The sequence below is a fragment of the Ursus arctos genome, unplaced genomic scaffold, assembly GCF_023065955.2.
Source record: "Ursus arctos isolate Adak ecotype North America unplaced genomic scaffold, UrsArc2.0 scaffold_33, whole genome shotgun sequence".
Classification (NCBI taxonomy): Eukaryota; Metazoa; Chordata; class Mammalia; order Carnivora; family Ursidae; genus Ursus; species Ursus arctos.
In genome coordinates this window covers 1,834,557-1,848,621 of record NW_026623019.1, presented here as the reverse complement: position 1 = coordinate 1,848,621, position 14,065 = coordinate 1,834,557, and the positions used below count along the sequence as shown (strand labels likewise).

Sequence of the window (14,065 nt, the reverse complement as noted above, 5' to 3'; positions counted from 1 at the left end):
GACAGTTACATAATGTTTTAAAATCTAGTGTATTAAAGAACATTTGGGATATAGCAAGACCGACCCACCAGGAGGGGATTCTGGCTAAACCAGCCCAACATGACCATGACAGGTGGCTACACATTTCCAGCATCTTTGCTGCACTCGATGTCCACGTCTGACAGTCTGCACACCGATCCCCACTGTCCTGTTTCAACAAGTGTCAGAATAATTTTTTCTTTAACAGGGCCATGGTCTTAAGAAGGTTGGATTGGATTTTCTAAGCTATGAGATGTTAGGAAAAAATCTGACTCACGGTTAAGAGTTTTCCTTATAAAGCTCAGACTAATGATTCCTTCTTGTGGGATTCGGGGCACCTTATCATAGTGAATATTTTAAGCTGAAGGGATTTGAGAAATGGCAGGTGCTGGAAGAGTTCTCTGGCCCCCTCCCCCTGAACCTGGGCATAAGCCCCTCACACAAGAGGTGATCTCACATCCCTGTCCTGCCCTGTTGCCCACGACTGCCCACTCTTCAGCAAACCTCGCATGAAAACACTCATGTTTAACTGTTCCCTTGGGTCTTCATTTCCTTACGCAGGTTCCCCTGCCTGTGAAACTTACAGTAAATCCATTTGTCTGCTTTTCTCTGCCCATCGGTGTCACCTGTCTTTGTCAGCTTACTTTTCAGACCCAGCCAGGGACCCCGATTCCTTGCGCTTCCTTAGGACAGCTTTCTTGGGTTTTTCATGGTGAGCTAACTTAAGTGAAATTAAATTCATGGCAACTTACTATTCCCCAAATAGAAGGCAGTCTAGAGACCCGGCTCCTTTACGGCTCTGCTGCAGTCTCCAATTCCTGCTAGAGTTTGTTTGTCTCCCAGAGTGGAATCTCTGCAGGAATCTCCTGGGAAGTTAAGAACAAAACAAAACATGTTGATTTCCCAGCCCTAGCCCAGAAATTCCGATTGTGGGTGAAGGGCCTGGGCTCCCGCTGGAGCACCCCTGGTGCCTCAGGGAGGACGCAGAGTGTGCACCCTGGGCAGGTGCTCTGGGGCAGGTGCGCTGGGGGTTGTCTGGGGCCAGGGGTGGGGAGATACAGTTGCAAACAAAATCCTCTCGCGTCCCAGAAAATCGCTCCGTAAGGATAGAAGAGAAAGGAAACAACGTTGTTATCAGATGAGCATTAACCCCGGACGTGAGGACCATCAGGCACCCACTAAGGGTGCTGCAGAGACAGAAGGAAACTGCAGACAGGCTGCGCTTTGGGGAGATTTGCCATCTGGAGTCAGGTGACCAGTCGGGCCCACCCCCTCCCAAGACTTTCATACATTTAAAAAGAATAGACAGAGACATTCTGAAAGAAAAGGGGAAGGAGGATGTCTCTTCCCGAATTTCTCAGGACCACGAAGCCTCTTCTGTTCAGTCTGTGTTGGCCCCCCTGCCAGCCTGGGTGCCCCGTGTGGTGGAGCTGGGGCCCTGGCTGGTACGGCCTGTCCCTCCTGCATCTGCCGACATACAGCCTCACCCGCTGCTTCGCCAGGACGAGGGGCTGCACTGACATTCTCCCACACCGCAGCTGCACCACCCTGCTGGCAGGACAGCATCCTGTCCCAGAGGGACGAGCTCGGTCTCTGCCCTGAGGTTTGGCACCATAGGGCCGGTGGCAAGGGATAGCAGGTGGTCCAGGGCTGTGCTCCCAGCAACCAGCGCCCCGCCCGGCTGGCCTTGTGTTGGGTGAGAGCTTGTGGAAAAGGACCGCAGGCTCCCGGCTGTTGGGCTCCAAATGCTGAATGCGTCTGCATCACCCAGAGCGTTGTCAGCGTGGCCGCGGTTGGACTGGTAGATGGGGCTGTTTCCCATGGCTCGCCGGACTCTAAAGGGCTTTCTTGGCTGCTGTGGAGCACTCTGAGCAAGAGGCTTGCATCGTCCTCTGGGGACAGGTGACCGTCAGCAGCAGTGGTCAGGCACTTGGCCTTTTCACGGGAGCAAATATCGTGTTCTCGAGTCTAATGGAAGGACTGATAAGAAAGAAGCTCATAGTGCCGCCGTGGAAGGTGGTCCCATCCTTAAGAAATGTCTCTTCACACAAGCTAAGTGGTGCCACTTACCTCATTCATACATTCTGTAACAGCGAGTCTGCTCTCCACCGCAGAGAAATCTGGAACAATCTACCCACGGGAGCGGGAAACCCCAGGGAGGGTTTTCAATGTGCTTGTCTTCTCCGCCTCCTCTCCCTGCATCTGGATCGTCAGTGACCAGAGTCATGTGTCCTTACAGTGGGTGCCCACGTGCTCCCTGCCTGGCCCGACACCCAGACCCGCCAAGGACGATGAAACCAGCGCCTCCAGAGGGTGACCAAGAGTGACGGTGGCCTCGCAGGTGTCAGGCACACGACACTCAGAGGGCCGTTCTGCACGTGGTTCACGACATCTTTGTCTTTCTTCTTGTTAAAGTTTTCTCGAAACACTGCCTTCTGCCCGTCTGCATCCTGTTTTGTCAGGGGAGCTGCATACAAAAGCATCAGTGCCGGTCGAGCCTCCTTTGTGCTAGTTACGGATCATCCTGTTATTTTATTTTTCCAGTTTTATTGAGAAATCATTGACGTACCTCACTGTTCACATTTAAGGCATGCAGCGTGATGGCCTGATTCACATATTTTATGAAATGATTATCATAGGTTCAAGAGACCCCTCTTCCCACACAGACACCGTAACGTACGGCCTTTCCAAGGAAGATGTTTCTGACCCGCGCACATCTTGTTGGCACCAACACCGGGATTTGTAAAAGTGCTGTTTGATGGAATGTTTCGTTGCAAAGAAGCAATTTCATTAGAACTATGAGCCGATCTCTCTACTGTAAAGTGTCTCCTTCTACGCCCTCAGTACATCTATAAAAGCTGACTTGGTTTGTTTCAGAGCAGTTGTAGATTGACAACAAAATTACGAATTAGGTACGTAGATTTCCACAAACTGCCCCATGCAGCCTCCCACTGGATGGTCCTCTTAGAGCGGAGAAACACTCCATTCTCTGAAACACTAGCTTCTTCCAAAATGTCTCTCATGCTAGCTCTCATGCTAACCCTGATCAGCAACTTTGCAAATGAAGCAAACTTTACTTTTAATTTTACTCATTTCTTTGAAGTTCTTTTCTCTGTCCTCACCCTTCCTTCTCACTTCTGTTTGTGCGATGTTTTCCTCACCCGCAGCTTTCTGTCTGGGACCAACGGAAGTGTGTGGCTTCTGTTAGCGGGATTGGAGTCTCCTCACCCACATATAATCCATTAAAGGCAGACACTCACCCCAAATTCACAGGGTTCCTGTGGCTGCAGATTATTGCTGAAGTCTTCTTGTAGTTAATAGACGCCAGCATTTATGGAGCGCTTACCGTGTGCGGTGATGTGCTAAGGATTTCACACCTGCTAACAGTTTATTTTTACACGGGCCTTCGGGGCACGCACAGTGAGCGGCTCTGTTGAGTAATGAGTGAATGCAGAGATTTCCGGATTTCCGGAGCGCAGCTCCTCAGCCAGGAGCGACAGACAGCGGCATCTGAAACTCAGCCGACCCGGTGCCACACAGATCCCTCTTACCACGACTGTCTGACTGTGCTGCCGTGTACTTGGCCACCATGCAAAATTTGGGATTATGAAGGGCTGTAGGGAATCAGCACACCGCCCTCAAGGAGGCCACTTCGGCATAAGGACTATTTTGAGCTAAAGACAACTGAGACACAGCGGATGCCAAACAAGGCTCTCGGCCCCCTCCCCCCGCAGCTGCCTGAAAGCAGGAGGCCAATCTGCACTTGTGAAGGTGTCTCCGGAGACGGCAGGAGGAAAGTCTGCATGACAAAGCCGCTCCCACAGCCGCACGGAAGCGCGGACAGCTGTTCCTGAGCCCCAGGCCCTCCCCGCAGGTGGACCGGTGCGTGTTAGGACGCCCCGCCGGCCCCCCGTTGCAGTGTCGGCGTCTGCGAGCCGCACGCCGGATACCTGTGCCCTTGTCTCCTGCTGGTCCGGCTCCTGTGCACGTGTGGCGCGCCGCGCAGTGAGCGAGCCCGGCGGAACCGGCGAGAGCTAACGCCTTCCTCCCGCGGGGCTGGCCCCCTCCTCCGGGGTGACTGCCGGAGAGCAGCAGCCGAGAGGAGGCGCCGGAAGCTCGCGGGGCCGCCCTGTGCCCGTGCACACGCCGACCCCAACTCCTGCGCCCGGCCGGGCGCGGGCAGGCACGGGTTAACCCCAGCGGCGGGCGGACTTACCCTGCGACCCAAAGGAAGCAGGGAAGTCAGCGCGGGGGGGGGGCGGGGGCTTGTCCGAGGTGCCCTTCCCCCCCTGCCCGGTCTGCTTTCCCGCAGCCCTGCCCCGTCCCGCGGGACCCCGGGCGGCTCAGAGCAAGTGCTCAGGCCGTGCTGGAGGGCGAGGGGCGAGGGCCGCCCTAGGGGCTCAGCGTGCACGCCCCACAGGACCCTGCGCGGCCTCCCGCGGTGGGAACGAGCGAAGCGTGTGCGGCCCGCCGCCCCCCACCCCTGTCTCGCCTCGTGCGTGTCTCAGGCGGGTTTGTCCCTGGAGCAGGTTAGGCCGCGCTTCCAAACACCCGCCGGGCGAGTCTTCTCTGTTTCACATCCCGGACGCAGAGGAGTGACCCCGGCCAGAGGCGGAGGGCCGCGCCCTCTAAAGATAGGCCGTGCCTGCCTCTCGCACGCACGCACGCACGCACGCACGGCGCACGCACACACGGGCGCACGTGCACAGGCACGCGCCAGCTGCCCCGTCACACCTGCTGCTTCGCAGGGGCCCTTCTCGCCCGAACTCCAGGCGGACTCCCGGCCTCGGCCCTGAGAACAGCCTTCGCCCGCCGAGAATCCTGCTGAGTCGGTGCGGCCTCTCCCCCTGAGGTATGAGCGCCCGCGGGCCCGCAGCCCGGCCGGCTTAGCCGCAGCCCCACCACCTGCACGGCACCCCCGGGGGCCTCTCCATCCTCCCGCCCCACCCTGCGTCGCCACACACCCCAGTGCCCTTGCAGCTGGCCCCGACCTCTCTCCTCGCCGTTTGAGCAAGTGCCAGGTTTCCGTTAGCTTGTTTCTTCTTGTTTTATTCCTACGACGACCAGACTGTAGCCAGCGTGACACTGGGGAGCAGGGGGGTTCTGTGTTTGGTGGGAAGAGGGGGCTTCACCCCCGGATTGCTTCCTTTTTGCTCCCTGAGCACCGGAGACCAAGGTGCAGGCCACGCGGCCCGCAGGAGGCAGCCGCCATGGTCAGTGAGGAAGGGTTTGCTTCTTCCTCAGACCTGAATGGCCTTGCCCTGCCATCCATCGGCCTCTGGTGTTGGGGGCACGTCCCTAGAGCTCGCACATGGGCCTCCCTCCACCGCGGCCTGCTTTCCTGGTTAATACCTGGGGTGCTCATCTGCGCCCCCTTCATTTACTTATTTTGTTTAACAACATTTTCTGCAAAGAAACAAGGAAATAAGAACCAGGTTGATTCATGAACAAACAAATCGGGTAGGAATACGTCACTATTGATGTAGAAATGTTGGGGTTCGGAGCAAATGGTCAAAAGAGAATTCTTGAGACGTCTTTGGTGCAAAAAGGTGATTTTATTAAAGCACAGGGACAGGACCCCGGGGGCAGAAGGAGCTGCACCGGCCCATTATATACTTTCAAGTTGGGAGGGGGTTAGGGATCTTGTAAGTCTCTAAGGAATTTGGAAGCAAGATTTCCAGGACCTTGAGCTATTGTTGGAAAAAGGTCAATTATTACCGTCTAATAAAACCTTAGTTATGAGGCCCTTCAGATGGATGTAGATCGGTGGGCCATATGCCTGGGGGATGATTGCCAAAATGTATGTTGCGGGGGGGGGAGGGGTAGAGATAAAGGAAATTTCTAAAAGAATTTTTATAGGTTAAAGTAGACTTACAGGACCCTGGGGAGGGGGTCAGGCCAGGATTGCCTGTTGCCCTTTAGCAAAGTGTCAATATGGAGGCCTTGAGTCCCTGGAGGAATGTCACTCTGCCTGTTTCAAGGACTTGTCAGTGGACTGTAGGGAGTAAGGAAATTGAATAATTTCTTTCTGCCCTTGTTCCCGTGTCAGCTATCACTTGTACACGTCACCATCAGAAACATCACACCGTTAAGGAAACACGCCAGTTAGTCAGATAGGCTATGTTAGCACTGCTGAAGCAGATACTGAACTTGGTTTTCACCCCGCACGTGCAGAGACAGCATGCCAGCCATGCAGGGACAGATACCCTGGACACACCCAGAAAATACGAAGGTGCCGCGGGTCATTCTTCCCGAAAGGTTCGTGGCCGCTGCTCACTGTGCTGATGCACCTCTCCCCGCGAGAGCTGCTGGTCTCGCTACACTGTTGGCCTCACTTCTGAAGGAAGCACCAAGTTAGGCTCGAGGACCACTGTGGAGGGAACATGTGATGTCTACAGCTAAACGCTCCTGGATGTCAACTACGATTTTTAGGAAAAGGGAATCCGCATGTTACTACAATCCAGTGTCACGGACACCACGCGAGTCCGCTCCTTGCTGAGTGACAGATGGAAACCACACCAAGTGAGCTGTCGCACAAAGAACACTATTTACTGCAAATAAGGGGATCACAGGCAAGAGCGGCCCAAGCTGCCACGCCTGAGCAAGGCTGGATGGGTTCCTTTTATTTAGGATTCGAATGAGCGTTCAGACAGGGAAGCGTTGTCATCCTGAGCAGAGGCGGGCCGCAGGTCACGTGTGCACCTGCACGTGTAAATGAGGCTCGAGCTCCTCCTGGGGCGAGGATTCTAGTGTCATAACGAGGTAGCGGTAACTGTCGTCACCCCGTGGGTCGCTGCGTGCTCCACCTGCACAGGCGGGGTGGGGATTACGCTCTAAGGGGTCTGAGTGGTCTGGGCGCCAGAGCTCTTCCCCAGGAGCAGGCGTTACTGCCTGAGGGGTGGTTTCTGTTTCCACGCAGGCTGCTGTGCCTGGCGGTCCTTTCCCTGACGTGAGAGGTAAGTGGGACCAAGAGCTTCAGGAAAGTGTGGGACGAAGATGGGGGTGGGGTACAAGCAGGTGATTCGCAGAAGTCAGTCCTGGGGTCTAGCTGGTGACACGGACACAGCATACATTATGGTTTAAAAAGTTCTCCGTAGGGGCACCTGGGTGGCTCAGTCGTTAAGCGTCTGCCTTTGGCTCGGGGCGTCCCAGGGTCCTGGGATTGAGCCCCACATCGGGCTCCCTGCTCTCCTCTCCCACTCCCCCTGCTTGTGTTCCCTGTCTCACTGTGACTCTCTCTGTCAAATAAATAAATAAAATCTTAAAAAAATAAAATAAAAAGTTCTCTGTAAAACCCAGAGTAGAGAAGTATAAAATTGTGAACTCACATTTTCGATCATCTTTCTAGACTGTGATTTCTTCTTGGCCCGGAGCTTAGAGGCAAGGGCCCAGCTGTCAAGGAAAGTCAAGAAAAAGGGGACATAGTGGCGTGTGGGGTGGGGGCGGGGAGGCTGCAGTGGCCTTAAAACCACAGCCTTTGTTCAATGGGGAAACAGAACTATAAATACCAGCTTGGTTAAAAAAAAAAAAAAAAACCCAAAAAACAAACTACAGTTGTTAAGAAGAAAACCTCAGGCCCAGAATGGAGTCCATTATGTCAAGAGCCTCCCATCAGCAACCCAAGACTTAATATCTAAGCTGGTGGCAGATGCAACCTGTCCTGAGCTTCCTGGGAAGTCCCTGGGGGGGGGGGGGGAGCTGGCCTAGAACAGTGCATTCCTTGCTAATAATAATTTCCCCCTTTCCTCTCCCTCTCTGCCTGTAAAACCCTTTTCTTCTCCGCAGCCCCACCAAGCTCCCCTCCACTCGCTGCCTGATTCACGGATTGTTTATTAAAGCCAGTTTGATCTTTCAGTTGGATTTGTTATTTAACACACACAAGCACCTAGATTTTCTTTGTAAAGATTTTAAGTAATCTCCACACCTGACGTGGGGCCCAGACTCATGACCCAAGATCAAGATTGCTCCCCCAAGGCAGCCAGCCAGGTGCCCCTAGATTTTCTTTTTGAGGTGACAGTGAATTTGTAGATCTTTGGGGAAAATACCGGGATTATTCATTTTTCCTCTAGATACTAGAGCTTTCTGAAGGATAGCAGAATATGCCAGCCCAAAAGATACCACTTGGTATCTTGAGAAACAGCAGAGGCAGGAGTAGCTCTGAAAAGAGGGTAGGAGTCCCTTTGTGAGGGACATTTGTGAAGGAAATCTCCACTGTCGGTCTCCCTCTCTGCACCTGGAAGACGATGGCTCCAAACCACAGGAGAATCGTATCAGTGGGGATGGCACTGACTTCAAGCCCCGTTTTCCTTGCTGCACTGGGCTCCCCCCATAACCGGCCCCCCGCCCAACATCTGCCTTGATGGTATTTGAGGTGGTGGCTTGGGCCATCGGGAGCTGGGTCTGTCCCGTGTGTATGGGAGGTTCGCATGTGAATACACTTGTTTCTCTCCTGCTTATCTGTCATATTACAGGGGAGGGTCTCAGCCAGGGGCTCAGGGGTAAAGGAAAAGTATTTTTCCTTCTCCACACTGCTGAGCAAGGATTTACATTCTTGGATGAGTCGCTAAATTAGTGATAAATATTAGCTTCCCAGGCCCAAGTTTCTGATCGCGAAAAGGCAAGAGGAGGGCTGGCGGCTGAACTCTTGTTCCGTCCTCCAGGACGCGCCATCGATAGCTGAGCACTTTCTTCAGTTCTTTCGTTTCCTGTGTCCCTGGAATAAGTGATACTGTCGACTGCCAGGAATAAAGGGACACGTTGCTCTTGGCGTGGGGTTAATGCCTCTCCCGATGGCTGAGGAACGCCAGCTTCCGCCTCGAGGAGCAGGGGAGATCTGTCACCTGCCACGGGCACTCATGCCCTGAGGCCGGCTTTCCAATGGGCTGACGCACACGAACCCACACGGGGGGGGCTTGGCTTTGTTACCTCGGGGGCTGGGGCGTCATCCCTACGCCTTCCCCTCCGAGGTCCCCGATGGAAGGTGCCGCCGGGTCACCCGTTCCCAGGGAAGGCTTCTGTTTTTCTTCGTTAGGTGTACAGGGTGACGAGTGCTGGTGGTGCTGTGCTGGGTGTCACGGAGCCTGATCTTGCACTCCGCAAGTCTCTGCCAGGTGCGGCCGGGCACACAGAGGGGTCATATCGCGTCACCAGACAGCACCGTCGGGGTCAGGCCTCCAGGGTCCCGCCTGCCTTCCCACCGGTCCCAGGACAGCTGTTGGTCTGCGGCCACACCTGCAGGGTGTGTGCCCCTTTCCTGCTTTCCCAGAAGTCAAACAGCACCGTCCACCGCATCGGCTGTGCTGCCACCAGCAGCAAAAAGCCCGGTGCCCAGAAACCGGTCAGAGCCGTTGTCTTTGGATTTTCATTTCTCATAGTGTCTTGGTTTTATTCTTCTACTGCAAAATGCAGTAATGCAATGCCATCCTAACCGTTTTCACGTGTGCGGTGCTGGGCAGTAAGCGTGTTCACACGCCACAGCACCCCCCCCCAATCCGCCTCGGGCACCACCGAATCTCTGTCCCTGTTCAGCACCAAATCCCCGTTTCGCCAGATGCATTTCGTGGGGACGAATCATAATCTCTCCAGGTGTGTTAGAGACTTTCTGACTTGTATGTGGTTCCCCAAATTATTCCCTCCCACCTGGCCCAGCCCTTCGTTTATAGAAGTATTTCTCTTGTAAACTGTTGGTTCTTTTTTCCGTAGCCAGTGAATTTTGCACTGTTGTTTTGGATGGAGGTCATGTCCCCCCAGGGGTCTGTCCGGTGAACTTTGTGCAGGAGCACGGGGGCCCACCGGCCACCAGCACGGGTCACATTAGGGCGTGTGGGCAGGAAGGTTGGGGTGAAGAAGCCGCAGGCGTCACTCGAGACACGACTCGTTGCTCTGCTGTCCTGAGCTGGAATTCCTCATATTCTCTGTAACCACTACATAGTTTTCTACTTAAATCCCCTTCTGATGGATACTTGGGGTGCTTCCGGCTTTTATTGTGATGAATATTCCTTCCAGAAACATCCACGTATACCTCAGTGTTTCTGTAGGACACCCTTTTTAGAAACGGCATTGCCATCAGGAAGTCCACATTAAGCGTTGATAGATCGGGACCATCCTGTAGACCTCCTCTACCGATCTCCTACCAAACACGCATAAGAACAGGTCTTCCCGGGGCTCCTGGGCGGCTCAGTCAGTTGAGCATCAACCCTTGCTTGGGCTCGGGTCATGATCTCAGGGTCGTGAGATTGAGCCCCAAGTCGGGCTCCATGCTGGGCATGGAGTCTGCTTGACATTCTCTCTCTCCCTCTGCCCCTCCCCCTGTTCATACTCGTGCTCTCTCTTTCTACAATTAAAATTAAAAAATAGGTCTTCCTTGCCATTCACTGGATGTTATTAACTTCAGTATCGATGCCCATGTGATAAGCTTACATGCTCTCACTGTTAAATTTACATTTCTCTGATTCCTACTAAAGGAGAGCATTTTAATTAATCATCTGTATTTTTCGCTTACATAAACCATCCACGCATATCCTTTGTGCCCCCCCACCGCCCACAAACACACACTGGGTTGGTGTACTTTTTTTTTTTTTTTAAAGATTTTATTTATTTATTTGACAGAGATAGAGACAGCCAGCGAGAGAGGAAACGCAAGCAGAGGGAGTGGGACAGGAAGAAGCAGGCTCATAGCGGAAGAGCCTGATGTGGGGCTCGATCCCAGAACGCCGGGATCACGCCCTGAGCCGAAGGCAGGCGCTTAACCGCTGCGCCACCCAGGCACCCCGGGTTGGTGTACTTTTTATGTTAAAAATATTTTTGTGCATTATTTGCTTAAATTTTTATGGTGTCTTGCTATATAAAAGCTTAAATTTTAATACAGCCAAATCCCTCCATTTAGTCTCTTTCTTTTTTAAAAAAGATTTTATTTTTAAGTAATCTCTACACCCAACATGGGGCTGGAACTCATGACCCTGAGACCAAGAGTCGCATGTTCTGCCGACTAAGCCAGCTGGGCGCCCCATCCATTTATGTTCTTTGCACCTTCTGTATTTCATACCTAATTGTAAGTGCTTTGCCTTAGTCTATTCCAGCTGCTGTAACAAAATGCCACCGACCGGGGTGAGGGGGGGCTTATAAACAGCACACGTTCATTCCTCCCAGGTCAAGGGGCTGGAAGTCCAAGGTCAAGGCTCCAGCAGACTGGGTGTCTGGACAGAGCCCACTCCTGGTTCCTAGGGGGCTGTCTTCTCATGTGTCCTCACACGTGGCTGATGGAGCCAGGGGGCTCTCGGGGGTCCTTTTATGATGGCACTGATCCCATTCCTGGGCAGACCCTCCTGACCTCACCTCCCAAAGGCCCCACCTGCAAACACCATCACCCTGGGGGCTAGGCTTCCATGTATGAATTTGGGGGGGACACTCAGTCCACAGCAGGTACTTCCCCACCTGACAATCATAATAGTCTCCTCTGGTTTCTTCTAGGACTTTATAATTCTCCTTTTTTACCTGTAGGTTCTTAATCAATAAAAAAAATATATATGTTTGAAGAATATGTGATTGTTGACCTGAGAAGAATCCCCGTTTCTCTGTGGAAACAGACAGCCGTCTCACACCATTTACAGAGTAACGTTCTTTCTCTCCATTTCTGGACCTTGACCTTGGTCATGTGCAAAATTCCCACAGTCAGGCTGTGTCCGGTGGCGCCAGGGCCACACTATCTTCACCTCAAAGCACATGTGAGGACGGTGCGCTCTCCTGCCTCCTCTCCTGCAAAATTGTCTTGGTGAATTTTATGTATTTGGAGAATTTAAGAATTCACTTTTCAGGTTCCATTAGGCTTAGGATGGGTTGCATTTACCGATCACATTTCTTAAGTTTTTCATAGTTTTTGTTAGGATAATTTTATGATGTTTTCTTTTTTTTTTTTTTTAAGATTTTATTTATTAATTTGACAGAGAGAGAGACAGCCAGCGAGAGAGGGAACACAAGCAGGGGAGTGGGAGAGGGAGAAGCAGGCTCACAGTGGAGGAGCCTGATGTGGGGCTCGATCCCAGAACGCCGGGATCACGCCCTGAGCCAAAGGCAGACGCTTAACGACTGTGCCACCCAGGCGCCCCAATTTTATGATGTTTTCTAACTGGATGTTCCTCATGTGCAGAAAAGCTAGCGGTTATGATCTGCTGGAGCCATATCTGCTCCCCAACTCCCTGCTTCTTCCACTCGGTTTTCTGTTGATCATTTAAAATTTCCTGTGTAAGACAATCACCACTTCATCGTTCATGCTTCCCAGCCCCCCACCCCGCCCCATCTTATTACATCAGTGAGGACCTCAGGTATGATGTATTCTCATTTCATTTGAAAATTCCACCTTCTAGATTAAAGTAGACAATCTTATTTTTTATAAAATCTTCAAAATAAAATCTGTAGTTTTGAATTCTGAAATAGTCACTGTGAACAGGAGAAAGAAAGAAAGAGAAAAGAAAAAAGAAAAGAAAAGAAGGAAGGAAGAAAACATCAGTAATGACATTACAAGCTCGAATACAGAACACCATGAATTTTTCCTAGGCTGTTAAAGGCATCCGAACACCAACCCCCCGCCCCCGCCGTCCGTGTTCTAAATTCTGAAACACAGAATCCGCAGCATCCCAGGGCAGAAATACTTTCACAAGGTACAAAAATCAGTCTCCGTATTGGCATAGAGGACATTGTCTTGCGTGAGCCTCACGGCGACACAAGCAGGTGAATGCGGTATCCTCAGACGTGCAGAGAGCGCGCCACTCCCGTGGGGGCCATGCTGGGACCTCAGAGAAGCAGAGCGGTGCCTCATCACCCTGAAGATGAAGCCTGGGCCATCCCTGCTTCCCGGGACCCTGTGCATGGAGATGACATGGGTAGTTCTTGAGTGACCCTGCTGGTATTTGCAGTCACGGATTTCTCATTTTGTTTATTTATTTTTAAAATGTTATTTTTAAGCAATCTCTAAACCCAACGTGGGGCTCAAACGCCCAACCCCGAGATCAGAAGCCGCATGCTCTACCGACTGAGCCAGGGGGCGCCCCATGAATTTCTCATTTTCATCTGTACCTTCTCAGGTGGCTCCTCTCCCGAGCTCCCTGCACCCAGAATGTTCCTTTGTTCCTGTTGCTTGTTGGCTCCTTGGGTCCGACAGCTGTGAGTGTGCCCATCGCTTCATCGGGGTGGCTCTTCCCGCCACGTGGGCTGTGTCCCCTTTCACGAGGGAGCCCGCCTCTCTCCACTTCCCATTCCAGCGGCCGCTCACGCGGGTGGCACTTCTGCCAGACAGCAGCTCCAGCGGGGCATGGACCATGTGTGCTCCCCGCTCCTGGGTCCAAATCCCTCCAGACTCACGGAGCAAATGCATCCTGCTCTATGATTTATTCACGTGTAGTCACCACCCCCGTCATTGACTCTCTGCAGGACGTCTTGTCCTCCCACAGTTGCACCTAGACTTTGGACTCCGGCCAGCACAGCAGGGGAGAATATGCAAGGTGCTGGAGGCTCACGTCCCCTGGTGGTGGAGCGGGGCCCTGCCACGCGTCACAGCCAAGACACTCTGAAGTCGCACTGCCGGCTTTAAAAACACAGTAGTAAACCGTCGTCCGTACAGTCCACCGTGGATTTTTTACTTTTACGTGAATGGCATCATAGCCGTTGTGTGAACGGTCTGCAGCTTGTTTCTTGCCCAGCATGCTGTTTCTAGACTTTATCCGCCGTGGTCTGTGTGGTCCTGCATGTGTTTTCATTTTGCGTGCTGCTCGTGGCGTGAGCGAGGCGCTGTATCTGATCCGTCTCCCCGTCTGTACCGACCCCCGCAGACACCGCTGCATGGGCCGCCCTCTGTCCGTCGGAGCTGACGGCCTCCCTGCCTCCCCCAGCTCGTCCTCACGGCCCCGGGCTGCAGTGCAGCAGGGGAACTGGACGGCTGTCCCACTGCGCTATCCGCGGGCTCCGCCACCCGAGGACGAGGACGAGGACGAGGCTCAGGTGGGCAGGTCGGGCAGTTGGAAGCTCTGGAAGCTCTGCCCTGAGAACAGACCTA

At 53.1% G+C, this 14,065-nt stretch overlaps 1 long non-coding RNA gene across 1 annotated transcript; it reads right to left on the bottom strand.

The window, feature by feature from the left end:
* Positions 1-10: 10 nt before the first annotated feature.
* LOC130542376 (uncharacterized) lies at positions 11-4,836 on the bottom strand. The gene is made up of 2 exons (XR_008956916.1): positions 771-4,836; positions 11-187 (listed from the first exon to the last, which is right to left on the bottom strand). It is a non-coding gene; the product is annotated as an uncharacterized LOC130542376 (long non-coding RNA).
* Positions 4,837-14,065: the final 9,229 nt, after the last annotated feature.